The sequence below is a fragment of the Scleropages formosus genome, chromosome 4, assembly GCF_900964775.1.
Source record: "Scleropages formosus chromosome 4, fSclFor1.1, whole genome shotgun sequence".
In the NCBI taxonomy this organism is placed as follows: Eukaryota; Metazoa; Chordata; class Actinopteri; order Osteoglossiformes; family Osteoglossidae; genus Scleropages; species Scleropages formosus.
In genome coordinates, this window is record NC_041809.1 from 27,401,658 (window position 1) to 27,422,262 (window position 20,605).

A 20,605-nucleotide genomic window follows, 5' to 3' on the forward strand; every position below is an offset into this window, starting at 1 on the left:
CCCGTTTTTTTTTTCCTTCCCGAAATGGAGACGGTTGGTGATTTTGAGTATAATAAAAAAGACCTGGTGGGACATGGAGCGTACGCTGTTGTGTTCAAGGGACGTCACAAGAGGTAAAACGTCCCATTATTAACTCAGTCTGTGTAACATTCACTACACGATCGTACTGTTATTTTTCCAGTCTTGTTCACAGCAGCGAGGTCATCATGTCCTACACGAGGACATGGGCATGGGTGCAACATCCATGTCCTTGTGTAGAACATGATCACCTCGCTGCTGTGAACAAGGCTGGGAAAAATTGCTTGTGGAGTCAAGTCGTTGGCAGTAAATGGTACAGACAGGTGTTAAACACAGCAGTATTTAACATTTACTGTGATACACACTTGCAGCAAGATTGCTGAGCTGGCAGGTTTCACCAGCAGTGATACCAAAACTCAACCTTGTGACTTGCTCTTATTCTTGATGTTATTCTGTGAATGAAACTTACAGAAAGAGTAAGATGGTGAATGCGCAAAAAAAAGATTCCATCATCTTTGTCGATTTATTAAAATACCTCCCCCCCCCCTTTTAACAGTGATTTATTTCTTGCAGAAAACCAGTTGGGAAGTGGCCATAAAAAGCATCTGCAAGAAGAATCTGTCCAAATCTCATTTCCTCTTAGGGAAGGAGATCAAAATACTGAAGGTAAACAAGAATTTTGTTCTTGCTGAATTCTGGTGTTTACACACTGTGAAAAACTATACTATTACTATAGTATGATAGTATGCTAATGTATAGTATTCATACTATTACTGCTTTTAAATAAATGTAAAATTTAAAAGTTTTGGCTTTACATTAATATATCACCTTTTTTCCTCCAAAGGAACTTTACCATGAAAACATTGTGGCTCTCTATGACTTTCGAGTAAGTTTTTATCTTCCTTCAGTATGCTGTTAGTATGACAAGCAGGATTTAGCTTTATCATGTGATTTTTTTTTTTTTTCTTTTCTTTTCTCTGTTTCAGCTGTGCTTAAGCCTAACTGAGAAGTGTGTTGCTAGATGAAGGTGGTTTGCTTAGCAATTTTCTGTTAAAAATAAATTGATAAATTAGCTTTGACTCATTGTATGTATCCAGTTCTGTATTAAATTTACACTGGTGGCTTTACATGAATCTGTTTTTATCCCAACTATGTCTTTAGATGCTCCATAGTGGGGGTGGGGAAATACTTGGTCCTCATATAACAGGGTTTCACTCCATTGAAAAAGAGCTACAACAGCTTTTGACAATATGAGGTTTGATGGAGGTCGGAAGGCCAGACAGGAGGGAGTTGCAGTAGTCCAGGCAGGATCTCTACCAGAACATGCTTAGAGTTTGTTGTTTGATAAGAGTGAATCGTATGGATGCTTGGTGCAGGATGCATCTGCTGGAGCGAATTATAGCATCGTTGTTTTGAGAGAAGCAGAGGTGTGAGTAGATTGATCCAAGGAGTAACAATTATCCAAGCAAGAAGATTCAAGAGGCAGGCATGAGGATTTTATAACAATTTTGGTCATAACATTCTTATGCAAAAAATACCTCTTGTTTTGGTATTTTGATTAATTTTAAGTGATGTACTTCTAGTCAAGGAACTTTTTTTTTTTTTTTTTTTCCCCTCATGAAACCTGCTGTCAGAAGGAATTTGCCTAACAGGGTAATCTCACTGAATAAATTAATTCTTTTATGTGAGCAATGGGTGTATTTTTAGAATGTTTTATCTGTGAGACTCACTCGGGTCATACCCAGTGCTGAAGTAACAGCTAGGTAGAGAAACTTATGACCATCCCTAAACTAAATGCAAGGATGAGTATCCCTGACCTAGGGGTTTAGAAGTCTGTTTTTTAAGGGCCAGTGTTGTCATTTCCTAAGATGACATCCCTACGTGCACAGGATGGAGTAAGGCAGACTTTAATATAGCTCCACATAATGGAGTTAGACAATCAGCATGTTCTGGTATGACTCCCAGTCCCAGGGTATCAAGTGTCTCTAGAATGATGGACTCAGCAATATGCTAAAGAGGCCAGGCTACCCATTTGCACTGGCCAAGACTTACTTGCTGTTTCCCTTGTGAGGAACTAGCAATGAGGAGCTTGATCTTGTCTGGGACCTGCCAGCCCAACTCAGAGTAACTTCCAGTGTCATGTTTCTTTGCTCTGATGAAATCTGCAGCACTGGCTTGTTTGGGAAATTCAGTAAAGGAAAGGGGGACGTTTGCAAGCTGAGCTGTGTGTACATTCTTGTGTGGTAACTCGAAGTTTCTTCCCTTAAAGGTGATTTCTTCACCAGTGGGCCAACTGCTTTGGTTTGGCTACAGCATGATTAGATAACTGAGTGTGGAATTTAACCTGCAACCACCAGGAACAGACATGTGTCTATTTTACAGAAATGTAGCCAGTATGTTGTGAGAGAACGGGCTAGTAAAACAGGCCCTTCTCATGCTTACTGCGACCACTGATACTCACCATAACAATGCATCGCATCATCTGGATAATGCCTACATTTTCTGATTCAGCTAAATTGCTAGAAGGTTTAGTTAACCATCGTGCATCAAAGTGGAAAAAATCAGAGAGGTAGGGTCTCGTTAATAAACATTGGAAAGCATGTACATGGCAGATCTGTAAATAATTTCTATGGGTGAAGTGCTTGTAACTGTGAAAGCAATTAGTAATGGTGTTGTGCCTATTCAGTTTTGAGTCTACAGTTAGCCATTGTGATAACATTTAACTTCAAAGGGGAAAAAAAAACAGAGGAAGAATGATACATTTTACACTTTTTCATTTAGCAGACACTTTTCTCCAAAGTGACATACATCTCAGAGAACAGTACAGAGTGCATTACATCAACATAAGGAGAGATTTGGATGCAGACACGTGATTCTTGAATATAATCCAGTTTTTCCACGTTCCACCATACAGTATGAACCAGTACACATCACACTGCATAGAAGAGTAACTGCATAAAGGCATACAAGGGTGTGCCTCAGAAGTGGAACATCATGGTGATCTCTGCTGCATGATGATGACTAGATGTGACATAACATTCTTGTCCTCTTCTGCTGTTCTCATAGGAAACGTCCTCGTCTGTGTTCTTGGTGATGGAGGTAATGTGATTTATAGTAGTGGGTTTGTATTGTTTAGAAGGGAGAACCTATTAATGTGTGTCTGCTCATATGCTAGATATTGATTTCTGTAACAGGTCAGACAAGGCTACAGGCTCCACATGCAACTGCTTTCCTCTTTAAAGACTTAGAGAGACACACATGCTATATATACGATACCCTGTTTGACAGAGAGAGATTTATATGGTCAGTGGTACAGTACATGTTTTGAAACGGATAATTTCTTTAATATTATATAAAGGGCAAGTGTTGTGAGCACAGAGTTTTGTAGAAGAACAGAAGGAAACATCATAACAATGTATGTGGTTCTCTGAGCAATGCAGGGTCATTACAGGTTTTGAAAAAAACAAAATATCTATGGTTCCCAGGGTAATGCATGAATCTTCAGTTCCTATTTCCTGCTGCTCAACCATGAGAAGAGTCCCAGCCTTATGAGACATTAAAATATTTATTCAGATTTGTAGCAGCAGGAGAGGAGCAGGAAGACAGAATGGAACAAATAAGATACTAGAACTGAGTAATTGAAAGATTCAGAGGTATAGTGTAGAGGAGATTCTGTGGCCTTAGCCTCAGCACCTGTTATCCACAGAAAAAAAAAAAACATAACAAATTTTCTATTTGCTTTTAAATCAGGTCTCCATAGTAGCATCACATTGTCACAATCACAAATAAGCAGCACACACCTTATGCAAGACAGTTACCTTTTTATCCTTACATTTACTGTTTGCTCATCAAAGCCCTTTTCTATACTTTTACAGTACTGCAATGGAGGTGACTTGGCAGACTACTTGCAAGGCAAGCCACTTGTGTATCTTTCATAAGAGCTCTGTTTATTTGGAGTTAACTATTAGGTATCACCAAAACAAAATCTGAAGTTTTTTGTTTTTAGGCTAGTTTCTGGAGCTACGTGTTCAAAATGTGATGACTTTGTTGGCTTAGATCAAACTGAATTTGTATTGGTTGTGGCAAGGCAAATTTTTTTTGTTCTTGGAAGAACAATTCAGCATCTCATTTTAGTGGAAGTGTCTTCATGAATGGTTTTCTTCCTAATGCACGTAATTGTTTGTGGATTGGCAAAGGGTGTGGATGAGCGGGTGGATGAGAGTGACTGGTTCAGACTGACCTAGGCAAAATTGTGAATTTTTATTATCTGTGACCCTTTTTGCAGCTAATGGACCCTGAGGGAGGATGTATTGCGGGGGCTTCTGAAGCAGATTGCTGCTGCCATGCAGGTGCTGCACAGCAAGGGCATTGTCCACCGTGACATCAAGCCTCAGAATATCCTGCTGTCTCACAAGATCAGCAGGAGGTCCAGCCCTGGAGGAATTTGCGTCAAAATAGGTAAGTTCATTCTATCCAGCCTTGCTGCTGATGCCTGACTATTAGTACAGCCCTGCTGTGGGACTGTTTGTTGTAACCTGTCAGGTTACTGTTCCTTTGATTATTAACTATCCTCTTATTACTTCAGGTGACTTTGGGTTTGCACGACACCTTCAAAGTAACATGATGGCAGCCACGCTCTGCGGATCCCCGATGTATATGGTGAGTGTGTGTTTTACATCTGCCGGTGGTTGTAGATGTGTCTAATCTCTTCATATGTATAATCAGGGTGTCAAGTCTAGTGAAGTGTGATAAGTCGACTTCATTCCACAACTGTTCTGCTTCAAAGACTTGATACGGAGAAACTAAACAGTGCTGCACAAATTATCGTGTATGGTACAATAACCACCAAATCATTCTAACTCCAGATGTGGTACAGTTTGTAAAGCTGAGACTGCATTTTTATTTTTTTTTTTAAAAAAAAAAAAAATCTTTTTAAAGCTCGTCATGAAACATCATCCAATGAGCAATGCGATTCAACAAGTATGACCATTTTACAGCTCATCCCTTTGAAAGCCTTTCATTGTTGCTTTTATAATGAACAGAACTTCTCTGTTGTCTTTCTATGTTTCATATGCCCCCTGCTCTGGACTAGGCTCCAGAGGTAATTATGTCCCAGAGCTATGGTGCCAAAGCAGATTTGTGGAGTATTGGGGCTGTGGTGTACCAGTGCCTAGTGGGCAAGCCACCCTTTCAGGTAGGCAGAACCTGAAGTATCCATTATTAGTTTCCATTAGCATTAAAGTACAGTTAATAAAGATGTATTCATCACCAGTAGATTAGGGAAAATGGGCCCTTTGCTCATCATGCTTTGTGGGCCTCTTGCAGGCCAGCAGCCCCCAGGAACTGAGGCTCTTTTATGAGAAGAGCAGGATCTTGGTGCCAGAGTAAGATGCGAAGTGTTACAGAATTAGTTGTTTTGTTGGTTACTGCATTCTGTTTGGAAATCATTAGTGTTTGTACCGAATCTGTTTTTGATTTTCTCTGTGTGTGGGTTTCTCAGCATACCACCTGGCACATCGGCACATTTGACCGACCTACTGCTAGGCCTGCTGCGGAAGGATCAGAAATACCGTATGGATTTTGGTTAGTCAATAGGTTACATAGTCAGTAAACCACACCATAAACCAAACAATTAAACCTATGGTTACCATAACAGAGAGAGACTGAGCAACAACATGGTCAAATCTGCCAAGCAGTGACAGTATCATACAACCAGTCTAAATGATTATTAATGTGACATGCAAGGAACTATTAATGGAATCTCTGAGTAAAATCATTTTACTTTACTATGCAGATGCATTCTTCAGCCATCCCTTTCTGATATCAGCAGCAGTTGTCAGAAAATGTGAGTACAAAGATGCTCTAAATGTAGGAGTGTTTACCGATGTATTTATGGAAGCATTTGAAAAAGTAGGCTGCAGAGGACTCAAAGGACAGTGGACAGTGTGCAGAGAAAGCACATCACAATTACATATTTGTTTAAAGGCAGCCATGGCACACTGCCGTAGCACCCCACCAAGGCACCACAGGTTGACTGACATTAAGCCACTACTCATACTTGAGCCTTGATGTGCATGAAGGGGTTATAATGGTTGCTCTGTACAAAGGATGCATTTCCCTGCAGGCTCCCCATTGCCCATGGCTAGCTGCACTGGGTTTGCCCTGGGCTGGTCTCCCTCGTGCCGCAACAGCTCCACAAAGGTAATGATCTCATGTCACCTCCCTCTACCCTCTATCCCTAACATCATCTTCCACTATGGTGGACCTTGCTTCTGGAAATAGCTGCCTAGTCTTCCTTCAGAAATCCATTCATGTCATAACAACAGTGCTAATTTACAGTATGCTTGATGATCTTAACTGTATTCAGTAAAGAGTTGGTGTTCTCAAACCATCATTTACAGTTTATGCTATATATTGTTGCTTATTTGATTCCTTTGTCAAAGACATCTTACAGTCATAAGTTTAGTACAATATAAAGTGCTTACAAGGTTACCTGCTGGCAATTTGATGACAGTCTAAGGTTTAGAAAAAAAGATCAGATCTGGACTAGCCACAATAGCCAGAATCAATAACAAAGGGAAACTGACTGAGTACAGTGAAATATGCTAAAAAGCTCACTGAATGATACAAACTGAAAGATGCTAGATATTTTTAGAGCAATGTGTGAACAGATAGTTCTTCAAAAGTTGGCATACTGGCAGCAGTCATGATGTTAAGTGGAAACTCATTCCACAGTTTAGGAGCAATGATCGATGTGTACGGCTGATTATAGTCTATAATGTTCTTAACTGGGTTGTTCACAATTTAATTTTAGGTACAATGTCTGGGCTCAAATTGAACTGCACTAGCAATATCTTTTAGTCATAACTGTGGTCTGTTTAAGTCCCTTGTAAGCATTGGTATATATTAAATGTGCCTCTTAGACCACATGTTGAATACATCACATCAAAATATTTTTGAGGGCTTAATACTAAGATCGAGGGGGTGCGGTGGTGCAGTGGGTTGGACCACAGTCCTGCTCTCCGGTGGGTCTGGGGTTCGAGTCCCGCTTGGGGTGCCTTGCGACGGACTGGCGTCCCGTCCTGGGTGTGTCCCCTCCCCCTCCAGCCTTACGCCCCGAGTTGCTGGGTTAGGCTCCGGTTCCCCGTGACCCCGTATGGGGCAAGCGGTTCTGAAAATGTGTGTGTGTGTGTAATACTAAGATCATGTCATGTCTTCCACCTGACTGATTCACTAAGAGTCTTCTCCCTGATTGCTCAGTCTGTGGTGGAACCACTTATTCTTCTGGAGCTGGCAGAGGAACCGGATTCAACTACAACCAAACAGACCCAGATGATCATGGAGTCAGGAGCCTTGAACAGAGATGTTTCTGTGGTGTCTACCCTGTCCAGTAACAGTAGATGTATGTCAGGTCCCACCAGCCCAATATATCCATTTTGCTCCCACATTCTAAATTCAGTATATATACACGGTAGTTAGTTACACAAGAGTGTGCAGTACATACACAAAACACACATGCTGTACAAAATTCACAGCATCTATGTACAGTATTTTATAACCAATTTAAAGCTGTAACAAATCGGGTAGTGTAATGGTTAGGTACATGGACTTGTAATTTGAAGGTTGCCAGATCGAGTGCCATGCCCTATGCCTACTGAGACAACTTTGAATAAAGTATTTGCACTTAAATGCTCCAGTAGAATACTGTAGTCACTTTAAACAAGTGTTAAAGTAGTGCAGCAATGAACTAAGCAATGTAGTAGTAGTAATGTCTCTTGATTTTTAAACTGTTATCCAGTGATTTCTTCATGGTCTTCTCTTTTTCACCTTGTAGATGTTCTTCCAGTGGGATCAATCAGCCAAAGAACATCCAACGATTCCTGTCTACTGAAAGCAGCTGGCCAAGGATCATCCAGCACATTTCACCCTAGAGTGACTGGCCAGATGCCCTTCAGCAAGTGTCGGCCAACAAGACTGAATTGTCATCAGTCCAGTGAATGCTTCCTGATTGGAAGGTAGGTGGATGTCCCTGGCAGTGCACACCCCCTGTAGCAACCAATGTGCCTCTCTTCACTATGTTTGCTTACTCCCTTAGGTTGCTGGGAAGCACAACTGCATACTCACCCCTGTCAGATCAGCTGCCACCCCGTGTTCCAGCTGCAGGTGGCAGCAGGGTCCTCCTCTGTCAGCATGTGCTCGTCTTCGGTTTACCACACCACGCTCTGTGCCTTTGACCAAAAATGGGAAGTACCTTAAAGGTGCGGGAAAGAACTTTGGCACAAGGAAAAAAATAAATAAATCCTGGTCGTAAACAAAATGCCTTAACATTGTAAGTCGCTTTAGAGAAAAGCGTCAGCTAAATGAATAAATGCAAAATGCTGACTTGCTGAATGTGGCACACAGCTATCATGCAGCAAAGCCAAAGAGGAATCCAAAGCAAAATCTGAAAACAAAATAATCCCAGCCTTTTACAATCTTTTTTTCCTCTCTTTGTCTGTGTCTTGTGTGTGACAATAGTGCACATTTGTGATTTTGACCGAGACTGACATCAGAGCCATTGCCTCTTATTCACAGACTTATGTGAGAGACCCTCATGTTCTTCATGGAATTCCGTTGTGCCATTTCTCTCTTTAAAACTATTTAAGGTCTGTGTTGCTAGCCTGGTTTATAAAAAAAAAAAAAAAGGTGCTTTTTGTTCTGTTGGTTACACAGTGCTCAAGACCAGTTCTGTAATAGAGGATTTTAATGCTGATTGAGAACCTGCATGCACAGAGTTATACAAAAAAGACTTACAAATCAGGTTTATCTGTATAGCTTTGTCAAGGTCACATTCTTAGTGTTATAAAGTGAACTGTGTGTATACCCTTCGAGAGCAGAGTCCTATACGTAGCCTTACAGGACTGACATGCATAACACCGCAAAAAAAAATTTCACAGTAGCATTTGTTTTTTTTTTTTTTTTTTTTTTTCTCTCTCTGAAATGTTTCCTATAATGGTTGAGTAAGGAGGTTTCCTGCAGGATTGTGTGGTGTGCTGATACATTGGAAGAACTGTATCTGCTGAAAACTTGAATTCTTGGAATTGGGTATGCAGGTGTGGGCTGGAATATATAAGTACTATGTCTACTGGCTTGTCTTTTCTTCTGTCCATGTTTGTTACAGTGAGCCGATTTGGATGGATTTTTTTGTATGGCTTGCATTTTTTCTTTGCGCATGTGGGTCTGTCTTATTTACATATACTATGTGTGTACACACGCACGCACTTGTATTTATATATATATGTCTGTGTTTCCTCAGGACCAGTACCCTTCGGCGATCCAGCACCAGTCCCGTGGCCTTCCCAAGGGTATGTTTGGGGTCGTCATGCTCCACAGATGTGGTTCGGCCTGTCAGTCTTCACCAATGCACAGATCCCTGTCGACCATACTCTCCCTTGCTTCATGGTAAGGCTTGTTTGCTGGTTAATGTGTTTTTATATTTATTGGTTTCTGTCTTCAGGACCATCTGTGTGAAAGTCCTCTGAGGTTAGTGTATTTTGTAGATGTGATGTATACTGTTCCTGTTTGTCTCTTTCCTGTGTGTGAGTCCAGGCTGGGTTACTCTTGTGCTCTGGCAGCTAGTTTATTTTGTGAAGCTGCATTTATTGTGCTGTTGGTATTTTAAACATTTGTAAAAGAGGCATGCTGTGAGCCTACATTTTTCCATGCATGTACTTCTTGTTTGTGACAGGCCCCCAATCCCAGGTGCATAGGGCTTTTTCCCAGACTGAATGTCTGACAGGCGAAAGCTCTTCAAACAGTTCTCAGACCCCTTGCACACAACCGGTTCAGTGGGACAGTGCGGATGCCCCTTTGGAAAGAATTCTCGCCCCAGCAGCTTGGGTGCCTCCCCTCAGTTCTTTGATTGGCTGCTGAAAACCCCTTTACCCACCATCATTGACTCTCCAACCAAGGTAGCTTCTCATCACGCCAAGTATTGTAAGCTACTTCTGGGGAAATCCTTGTTACGCTTTTCTTTTTTGAATGACTGACTCAGAGATCCGATGCTTGACAGCCACTTCTCCGTTGGTCTTGCACAGAACTTGGATCCATTGGAGGTCCACAAGTACCCTGCATCTTGCTGCCAACTTGGCCCACCTCCCAGGAGTCGTAGTGTCTTTTGCCATCAGGGGCATGTACCAGTCCTCCGTGCCCGCTATCCTAGTCGTGGGGCCACCAGGAGCTATTTTGGCAGGTGAGCAAAAAATTGAATTTCTTAAATTTTTCTTCATTCGTCATCAGTCAGTTGATAGGATTTAGATTTTTCTGCTAAAAACCAGAAATGTGGTAAATTAACATGGTGTCATTACAATGTAATGCAGTACATAATTTCAGTCTGATTGCATTTCCTTTAGATCTGTCAGTGCTGGGCGACTCTCGGAAGGATCTATAATACCAGGCTTACAGAGACGGACCCTACACTGCAGCACTGACTGTATCAATGCAGAGAAGCTGTGGAACACAGGTAGGCCTGTTGCACCTAGACTTCAGTGTCATCTGTTTTTTCCACCACCCCATGTCTGGCCTTGCTTATTTCAAGGAAATTTTAAGCATCGGGGGGAGGCTGTAAAATGTGACGTATCTGAATAGCTCAGATAAGTGCTATTAATATCTTAGATTGTTGATAATTAGTTTAAAAACATAATTCAGAAAACTTGTATATGTATAGCATGTTTAAATACAATGTCACTACGCAGCAAGCTCAGGGGCCTAGTGTTTCCCAGTTGCTCTACTGTAGCAGCTAGGGACATATTTACACTTTCTGTTGGTGTTTCAGCTGGCATCACAGTGGCACAGTGAATAGCACTGTTGTCTCACAGTGCTGGATGGTGCTAAACCATGTGCATTGAATCCCTGCTCAGTCTGTATGGCGTTTGCATGTTCTTCCCACATTCATGTAGGTTTCCTCCTGGTGCTCTGCTTTCCCCCACCTTCAAAGATGTATTTCCGTTTAACTGGTGACTGTAAATTGCCCATGGAATGTGTGAGAGAATGTGTTATATTCCTCTGGTATGCAGGTGAGAGCCAGAGATTGACTCTGGATAGTGATGAGTGATTGACTGGGTTATGTGTAGAGTATCACCTTGAGTAAAAAAAAAAAATTCAGATAAATGCTATGTAGTATTCATTGTGATTTGCGAAGGAGAAAGGTGTCTGCTAAATAACTAAATGTAAATGTCTTCACAGCAACCAGAAGGGGTATGGTTGGCCAGAGGGGCTCTACAACCCTTCCACAGGGTGTCGCCATCAGTAGCCCCACACCCAGCCTGGAGAATCTCATTGCCTTCACAGCTCCTGAACTGCCTGAGGAGACTCTCATGGAGGTTAAAAGGAAGCAGTGCTCCCTGGTGTCTCACATTTTCTCCTTGTCTCATGTTAGTCAACCATCATCTGGAAGTTCATATTGTGTTTTCACCCTAATGAAATTTTGATAGTCATAACTTATACTTGCGAAAATTAACTTTGAATGAAATATAAGAAGTCCTGGAGAGGAATAGAACTTTGACTTGTTTTGCACCTTGGGGTTATGTGTGCTGTGGGATTTTATACTATGTTTTAATTATGTTCTTATGAATGCAAAGAGCTGTGAGGCTGTGTCTATTGTTGTGTTTATCTGTATTTGCACGGATTTGTACAGATTTATCTTCTGGTTATAGCAGGAACATGCCGATATTCTGGCTCACCTGCGCACAATGCTTTCATTCACTGATGCTGTAATGGAGATGGCTACATTGCGGGTGAGCAGCACAGAGTTCTACAGTCCCCAGGACAGCATGGTCGTCCACCAGGTTGGGCAGCTCAGCCAACAGTGGGGGTGAGTGGGAGGAGTAAAACTATATTATGAGGTTGCCCATCATCAAGATTTTCATTTATAATCATCAGCCCTGCCATCATAACCATATAAAATCATTTTATCCAAGAACAGAATTGTACTTGGCCCTCAGTTATGAAATGTATATGAAAATATATACTTTTTTTAATGGAATTGCACTATAATTCAGTTTGTTGGTATTTTTACCCATTATGTTGTCTGTAACCTTTGCTATCGTGTTACTCCCACCAGTGGCAGGTTTTAAAAGGAAAAATGCAGTCCCAGTGCAATGCAGTTTGAGCAGCTTTTCCTTGCACACTAGAACAAAACAGTTCAGCGATGGAAGCAATGTAAAAGGTGTCCGTATTATTTCAGTCAGTAGTTTTCACAGAAGCCAGTCACCAGGCTTAGCAGTTTTTGCATGCCTTTGAGATTCTCGGCAAGCTGATATAAGGAGAGTCTGTGTGGAGTTTGCATGTTTTCCCCGTGTCTGCGTGGGGTTTCCTCCCACAGTACAAAGACATGCTGTTCGGGTTCACCCATAGTGTGTGAGTGACAGTGTGTTCCACTGATATATGGATGAGTGACCCATGTGACATGGGTCAAAGATGGAACAAGACTTAAACTCCATGGCCTGTGATTGGCCAGTGCTACTTGCTGTGTTGCTCGCCGTCTGTATTTTGTCAAATTATAGATAATGTGCTCATGTGGGTTAACATTAATATGGTCATGCTCGTCAGCTCAAAGAAACCGCTTGCCAGGGGTAATACTGTACCAAAAAAGATGGGTTGTCAGTCCTTTCAAGACAAACACAAGTAGTAATAGAAATGTTATTAATGTAGCTTTTATAAATTTTTTTTAATGTATTTTCTGTATGCGCATATGGAAGATGTATAATGCATACTACACAACCTACATTGTGTGTTCCATATTTCCACGTTTTACTGATTTGATCACGACTGAGAATTCTTTAAGGTCTTTATTTTGTCACCTTCTGCAGACAGGTGGAGCAACTGATCCTGTACATGAAGGTAGCTCAGCTCCAGGAGTCTGCACTGCACCTGGCCAAGGCTCAGTTAAGTCAGCAAAGCTACACCCTTCTACTGCAGTCAAACAGGGTAGGTTCAGCTGTGACGGTGGGTTCCATCGTTTGTTCTAATGTGTGCGTTGAAGGCTTAGCAGAATCGGACTGTCAGAGTTCTGTCAACTTTGTTACATGTTTTGTTTGTCAGCAGAACTTTTTATTTCTCCTAATCAGGTCTAGCAGATTTCATTCCTGAACTTAGTGGGTGGATGTAGTTAGCTTGAATTATTGCCTTCGGTATAAGTATCAAAATGTTTTTCACAAGTTGAACACCTGCTCCCAGAATTTCAGCATTCTGTCTACTTTCTTCAAACTGAATCTCTGTCTTAAGTTTGCTCATCTACAACAAAGGATAGCTGCAATCTCAGTGCTGTTTATATGGGCTCACCACCACCCCCTTATAGTCATTTCAGCTAAATGCCACATGAGTTCATGGTAATGATTGTCAGCAGGATTATGGTTTCCTTGGGTTTTCTGACATGCCTGCTTGATAATTCTTTCTTCTCAGTGGTGAAGACACTGAACAACAACTACAAGGCAAGTGTTGCCTCCTGTCGCCATCTTACAGAGTGCCTCCACCGCTTCTTCTCTGACAAACAGCGCTTTGCAGACCAGGTCAGCATTGTGACTGCGGAGAAGCTCATCTATGAATATGCAGTGGAAATGGTGAGCCTTCAGAAACAGTTGACAGGCAATCACAGATAAGAAATGTTACTAAAACTGCCTTTCCTCATAGCATGCTGTGGAAATATGTATGTGCCTTTGATTTCTGTAAAACTCACCCCAAAGGCTTCCCAAATGAAAGGTTTTCACTAGCATCTATTGAGTCAAATGTTTTATGGTTATTTTTTTTCAATTGATGTAAGCAATCAGTACTAGACTCTGTCCATCCATCTTCTGTCCCGCTTGTCCTAAAAGGGTCGCGGTGGCAGCAGGGAGAGCAGAGAGGCCCAGCCGCCCCTGTCCCCCGCAACTTCCTCCAGCTCAACCTGGGGGATCCCCAGCCGTTCCCAGGCCAACTGGGAATATAATCCAGTTATATAAACGTATAATCCCTCCAGCGGGTCCTAGGCTGACCTCGGGGCCTCGTCCCAGTTGGCCGTGCCTGGTATACCTCCAAAGGGAGGCGCCCAGGGGGCATCCTTATCAGATGCCCGAACCACCTCAACTGGCTCCTCTCAATGTGAAGGAGTAGCGGCTCTACTCCGAGTTCCTTCCGGATGTCCGAACTCCTCACCCTGTCATGGAGAGTGAGTCCCAGCACCCCCGCGGAGAAAACTCATTTCGGCCGCTTGTATCCGCGATCTTATTCTTTTGGTCATCACCCAGAGTTGATGACCATAGGTGAGGGTAGGGACGTAGATCGACCGGTAAATGGAGAGCTTTGCCTTATGGCTCAGCTTCCCCTTCATCACTACAGTTCGGTATAGCAACCGCATTACTGCTGCCGCTGCTCCCAGTCTGCAGTCTGTGGCTGATCTCACGCTCCCTTCTTCCCTCACTCGTGAACAAGACCCCAAGATACTTGAACTCCTCCACCTGGGGCAAAAACTCTCCCCTTACCTGGATGGGGCATACCATCCTTTTCCATGAGAGAACCATGGACTCAGACTTTGAGGTGCTGATCCTCATTCCCACTGTTTCACACTCGGCTGCAAACCGTTCCAGTGCGTGCTGGAGGCAGCCATGCGACGGTGCCAAAAGGACATCATTATCTGAAAAAAACAGAGATGTCACCTTCCGACTCCCATACAGAATGCCCTCCTGACCTCGACTGTGCCTTGATATCCTGTCCACGAAAACCACAAACAGGAGTGGAGACAAGGCACAACCTTGACAGAGTCCCACACCCACACTGAACAGGCCTGACTTAGTGCAGAGTATGCGGACACAGCTTTCGCTCCGTATGTACAAGGACCGAAGGGCCCGCAGTATTGGCCCCGGTACCCCATACTCTCGAAGCACCTCCCACAGAATTTCCCGGGGAACACAGTGATAGGCCTTCTCCAAGTCCACAAAACACATGTAGACTGGACTAGCAAATTTCCATGCCCCTTCAATGATCTGTGAGAGGGAAAAAGCTGGTCCACTGTTCCACAGCCAGGGCGGAATCCGTATTGTTCCTCTTCAATCTGAGGTTCAACTATCAGCCAGAGCCTCCTCTCCAGCACCCCAGCATAGACTTTCCCCAGGGAGGCTGAGAAGTGTGATGCCCTGATAGTTAGCATGCACTCTCCGGTCCCTTTCTTAAAGATAGGGATCACCACCCCAGTTTGCCAATCCAAGGGCACTGTCCCCGAGGTCCATGCAACATTGCAGAGGCGTGTCAACCATGACAGCCCTGCAACATCCAGGGCCTTAAGCATTTCCAGGCGGATCTCATCCACCCCCGGTGCTTTGCCACTGTGGAGCTTCTGCAGCCGCAGCCGCTGCTGCCTTTTCGCCTGCCGGTACCTGTCTGCTGAGTCAGGAGTCCCCAGAGCCAACCAGGCCCTAAAGGCCTCCTCCTTGAGCTTGACAGCTTCCCTCACCACCGGTGTCCACCAGCAGGTTCTCGGGTTGCAGCCTGGCTGGCACCAACAAGCTTTTGGCCACAGCTGTGCTTGGCTGCTTCCACAATGGAGGTTTTGAACAGGGTCCATTCAGACTCCATGTCCCCTACCTCCTCCGGGACATAAGAGAAGCTCTCCAGGAGGTGTGAGTTAAAATCATTCCAGACTAAGGTCCTCTGACAGTCGTTCTCAGCACACCCTCATTAAATGTCTGGGCCTACCGGGTCTGTCCATCAGTTTTCCCCGCCACCTGATCCAACTCACCACCAGATGGTGATCAGTTGACAGTTCAGCACCTCTCTTCACCCGAGTGTCCAGACATGTGGCCTCAAGTCAGAAGAAACGACTACAAAGTCGATCATTGACCTTTGGCCCAAGGAGCTCTGGTACCAAGTACACTTATGAACATTCTTGTGTTCAAACATGGTGTTATGGACAAACCATGACTAGCACAGAAGTCCAATAACATTTCATCATTCGGGTTCAGATCGGGCAGGCCGTTCTTCCCAATCACCCCCCGCCATATTCCCAGTCATTGCCAACGTGAGCGTTGAAGTCTCCCAGCAGGACTATGGAGTCTGTAGGTGGGGCCCTGTCCAGAACCCTTCCCACCTTCTCCAAGAAGGCCGAATACTCTGAACTGCTGTTTGGTGCATAAACACACACAACAGTCAAAGTTTTCCTCTCTGCGACCCTAAGTCGCATTGAGGGGACCCTCTCATCCACTGGGGCAAGCTCCAACTGTATGGCAGCTAGCCAGGGGCTTGTGAGTATCCTCACATCCGCCCGGCGCCTCTCACCTTGTGCAACTCCTGAGTAGGAGAGAAACCACCCTTTATCGAGGAGTTTGGTTCCAGAGTCAACACTGTGAGTGGAGGTGAGCCCAACTATATCTAGTTGCTATTTCTCAACCTCCCGCACCAGTTCCGGCTCCTTCCCCCGAAGTGAGGTGACATTCCACGTACCAAGAGCCAGTTTTTGTTACGAGGGGCCGTAACGCCATGCGCCACCCCACCCCTTCCCGCTGCCAGGTATACATAGCACCGGACCCCCATGCTGGACCTTGCAGGTGGTGGGCCCACATGGCCCCCTCCCCACGATGCCTTTTCAGGCTGAGCCCGGCCGAGCTATGTGGGCTGCCCGGCCACCAGGCGCTCGCCTACGAACACTACCCCCAGGCCTGGCTCCATGGGTAGGTCCCGGTGACCCTCTTGTTTACTTTTTTCTTGGTCAGTTGACAGCTGTCTGATAAATCAGTTCAGTCCTGTAATCAAGTAGAACCAATATGGTTGCTTTTTCTATGCCCTTGCCCTTTACCCAGGTAAAATCCACTGCATTGGATGAGATGTTCCATCAGGGGAAGGACGTTGGCAGCCGATACAACAAAGCCTCTGTGCTTCTGGAGGGCTTGTCCAAAATCCTCCCAGACCCCACAGATGTTGAAAATCTCAGCAAGTGTGAGTGGATCCTTCTTTCTCACTTTGTTGAGATGAGAGATTTTTTCAAAATAAACAGCTTATACTCTTTGAACTCTGACTTTGTAGTGTGTAGGTATATTTAACTGTTGAGCCATGTTGTGTATAGTGTATGCGCTCGCTGTATTGGCACATAATCATGCTGTCTATTTTTGTGTCTTTTGTGCAGTTAAAGCCAGTGTGGATCAGCGAATTGCTTCACTTACCTAGTGCTATGTGGGGCTATTTTGAAGGACAGCCACATGAAATGATGACCTACACCCTCATGGGTGGGACAACTTATTCCCTGGATTATGAAACCTTGGAGCCACAAGACCAGAACCATGAAGACCAATTTCAGACACTAAAAGCTATTTTTTCAAAAGTTTTGACAGCAAGCTGTCAGTCTCTGGACTTTTTTTTTTTTTTTTTTTTTTTTAAAGAGTTCATGAGTTTGCATTGTACAAGGTAGAGGCGGTATGGTGAAACATTTCATCCTTAATGACTGTAAAAGAAGTATGGCTATTCAGATATGTAAAACAAAAGAGGGCTAAAAATAAGAACTTTGGCAAATTATTAAATAGATATGTATACAACCCTGTAAGACAGAAGTTACATATAACTATTAAAAAGTTACTAGTGTGGATTTCATAATATTTAATTGCTTATGAATTGTCAATGGATAAAGCTAAAGTATTGGACAAATTTATTTTGTGTATTAAAGATCCAGGAATACATAGTATGAAGTAGTAGAATGTACATAAATGCATCTAATTTTAGACAAGCATAGAATATCAACAAATAGTATCAAAACTCCAGGAACTTATGTAGTCATACTAGTTTGCTGGTGCTGAAATAAAGGGCAGAAATTAATGATTTAGAGGTCTTTCCCTTGCCCCTTAACCCTTCTTTGACTCAGATTTACTCTCAGCATCATAACTGACTGTAGCATCTAATGTATGTCAGAAACCTCAGGAAGAATTTGCCCAAGAGGGGCCTTTGAATCATAATTTTTTCCAGAACAGGTTGAAATAGCTCAAATTACTGTATTTCAGTAGATAAAATGTTTTAGTTAAATTATAATGAAACAGATTATTTATGAAGTAAATACACTTAACATTGATATTTATACTGTAAATATTTTGTACATAAGTTTCCAGTCAGTGTGAAAGGAAATGTAAGACATGCTGTAAGCATGTTTAAACCAGTTTTTTTTTCTCTTTTTTTTTTTGGTTTAAAAAAAAAAAAAGATTCTAATTCTCGTGTTACTGATTTCAAAGAAGACTGGTGCTATCACTGACATCTAGAAATTCTGCATAGGTCCTGCCCTGTGGCTGTTTTTACCGTCCCTTATGCCTTAGGCATTGTTTGTCAAAATAATCTTGATTATATTATTTCATTTCCAAAACCAATGTTAGTATTCCCATTTGCAGACATTCTTATCAGTTTTTACTGAGTTGTCTTGTGAGAATGGTATGTCCTTGTTTCTTCAGGTTAGACAATGTATCAAAAAAAGGAGTAACAGTATAAGATTACTTTATTTGTAAAAATGTCCTGATATAGTGTGAGTGCTGAAAGATATCCAACACAAAATAGGCCAGTCCACAACTGATTAACTCTTGCCATTGTTTTCTTGTTTCATTTCCTCAATGTCACAGTACTGTCACACCCAATAAAATGTGGCAGTAATCCAGTTAAAAAATCATTGCATAAAAGCTGCTTGTGTTTTGAAAATGATTATTTTTTGACAGCTGCAGAGGTTTCCAGGTGTATTGACAAATGTAATAATGAACTCTTCTGTATGGTACCAGTTCTTTTGAAAACTGAGGCAACTTTGTTGTACCATGTGTGGGTATTTAAATCCAATTGGTCTGATGAAAATGTACCACTAGAAAAGGAATAATTTCAGCTGTATAGCCTATACCCAACTACTTGTCCAGGCCATGGTGACTTCCCATCTGGACTACTACAACTCTGTCCTGTGTGGCCTTCCTGCTACTGCCATTAAACCTCTGCAGCTGATACGGAACGCGGCTGCACGAGTTGTTTGATTTGCCGAAGCGTTCCCACGTATCTCCTCTACTCATTTCTCTGCACTGGCTTCCTATAGATCCGGGTCAAATTCAAGACCCAGATTCTTGTCTACAAATGCATCAATAGAACTGCTCACCGCTATTTACAGGACTTGATTAAGTGCTACACCCCAGCCAGACCCCTTAGCTCACCTATTGCTCGCTTGGTGGTCCCGTGCACGAAAGGTAAAGTTTGGAGGTTCTCAGTTCTGACTCCATTGTGGTGGAATGACCTTCCTCTCTCTCTTGTACTATGGAAACTCTGTCTACATTCAAGAAGGGTCTGAAAATTCACCTTTAACAGACCCATTTTGCCCAAGATCTCTCCAGCTCATGTATGGTGTAAATGTTCATGCACCGTAACTTCATGAGCATCCCCAGATAAGCCTTTATACAGCTGCTACTCTGCCACTGTATGTAATTGTGTATCTTATTATAAAAAAAAATTGATAGGAGGTTATCAGGATTCATCTATCCTGCATTTTATGCACCTACTCAAGCAATGAACATCAGTGCATCAAGTGGAAGGTAACAAACTAGTTTGAGTCACATGTCTGCAGCCACGTCTCTTTCTCAATGTAATGCACAAATTGTATTTTTGCTGAGATGTCACTTCGGACAAAGGCATCTGCTAAATGAATAAATGTAAATGTATGCAAAAGTGCACTGTGGACACTGTGTAATAACTGTAATGTGAAAATTCCTTTTGTAATCTGGCCATTTCTACAGTAGTGGCTCTGACCTGGGTGAAAACATGGATGAATGTAGGTAATGTTTCCATGCCACTGAAAGCTCATGACCTCTTTTTGCTGTGAATGTGTTATACAAGTAACCCAGTGGGTAAACTCGAGTTTCTTTTTGTGTAGTATGTTCCCCACTCTCATAGGCTTATACATACATAGACTGTTTACAGAGAAATAATATTCAGAGGCAAATGACTGCATTTCTCTCGCTTTAGTCCTTTTTTCCTCCACTAGAATTTTATCGCAGATGCGTGGAAGTCTCGATGCTTTTTGATCAGGGTTTCACACGTAAGCGTTACCTTTCATGGGTAAGGAAGATGACACAGAGGTGTTAACGTCTTCGCTGCAGGACAGTCTGTAGTGTGGAGCGAGGCGCTCGGGCTCAGTTTACCCTCGTATCAGAGGTCAGACAAAGTGCTGAGGGAAGGCCTAGGACTCCCTCCAGATTACACCCTAGACATACATTAACAATAATAGGTCTTTATTACACATAAAACTAAATGTGGCCCACACTCTGGCGAATTCATGGCCTACTAAAAACGTTCAAAGTTTCTTGATGTAAATTATATATGAAGCATTCTAAAGTTCTGACTGGTTTGCCTCAGATTACGTTCAAATAAATTCAAATATGTTCAATTTAATATTACGTGCTGCAGGTGCAGTCATAGCAGTCGACGTTGTTCGTTAAGATGGGAAATTTAGACATTTACTGTAACGTCCATTGCATGTATAACCGATATAAATTCACTTGACGTTGCATTTTATTTAACTCTAAGGCCATACTTCCCGGAATGTACCTCGAATGACACGAGCTCTAACCAACCGCGTCTGGCT

General features: G+C 42.8%; 1 pseudogene; it reads left to right on the forward strand.

The window, feature by feature from the left end:
- The first annotated feature begins 24 nt into the window (after nucleotides 1–24).
- Nucleotides 25–17,830, forward strand: LOC114910417 (serine/threonine-protein kinase ULK2-like; annotated as a pseudogene).
- The last annotated feature ends 2,775 nt before the right edge of the window (nucleotides 17,831–20,605 follow it).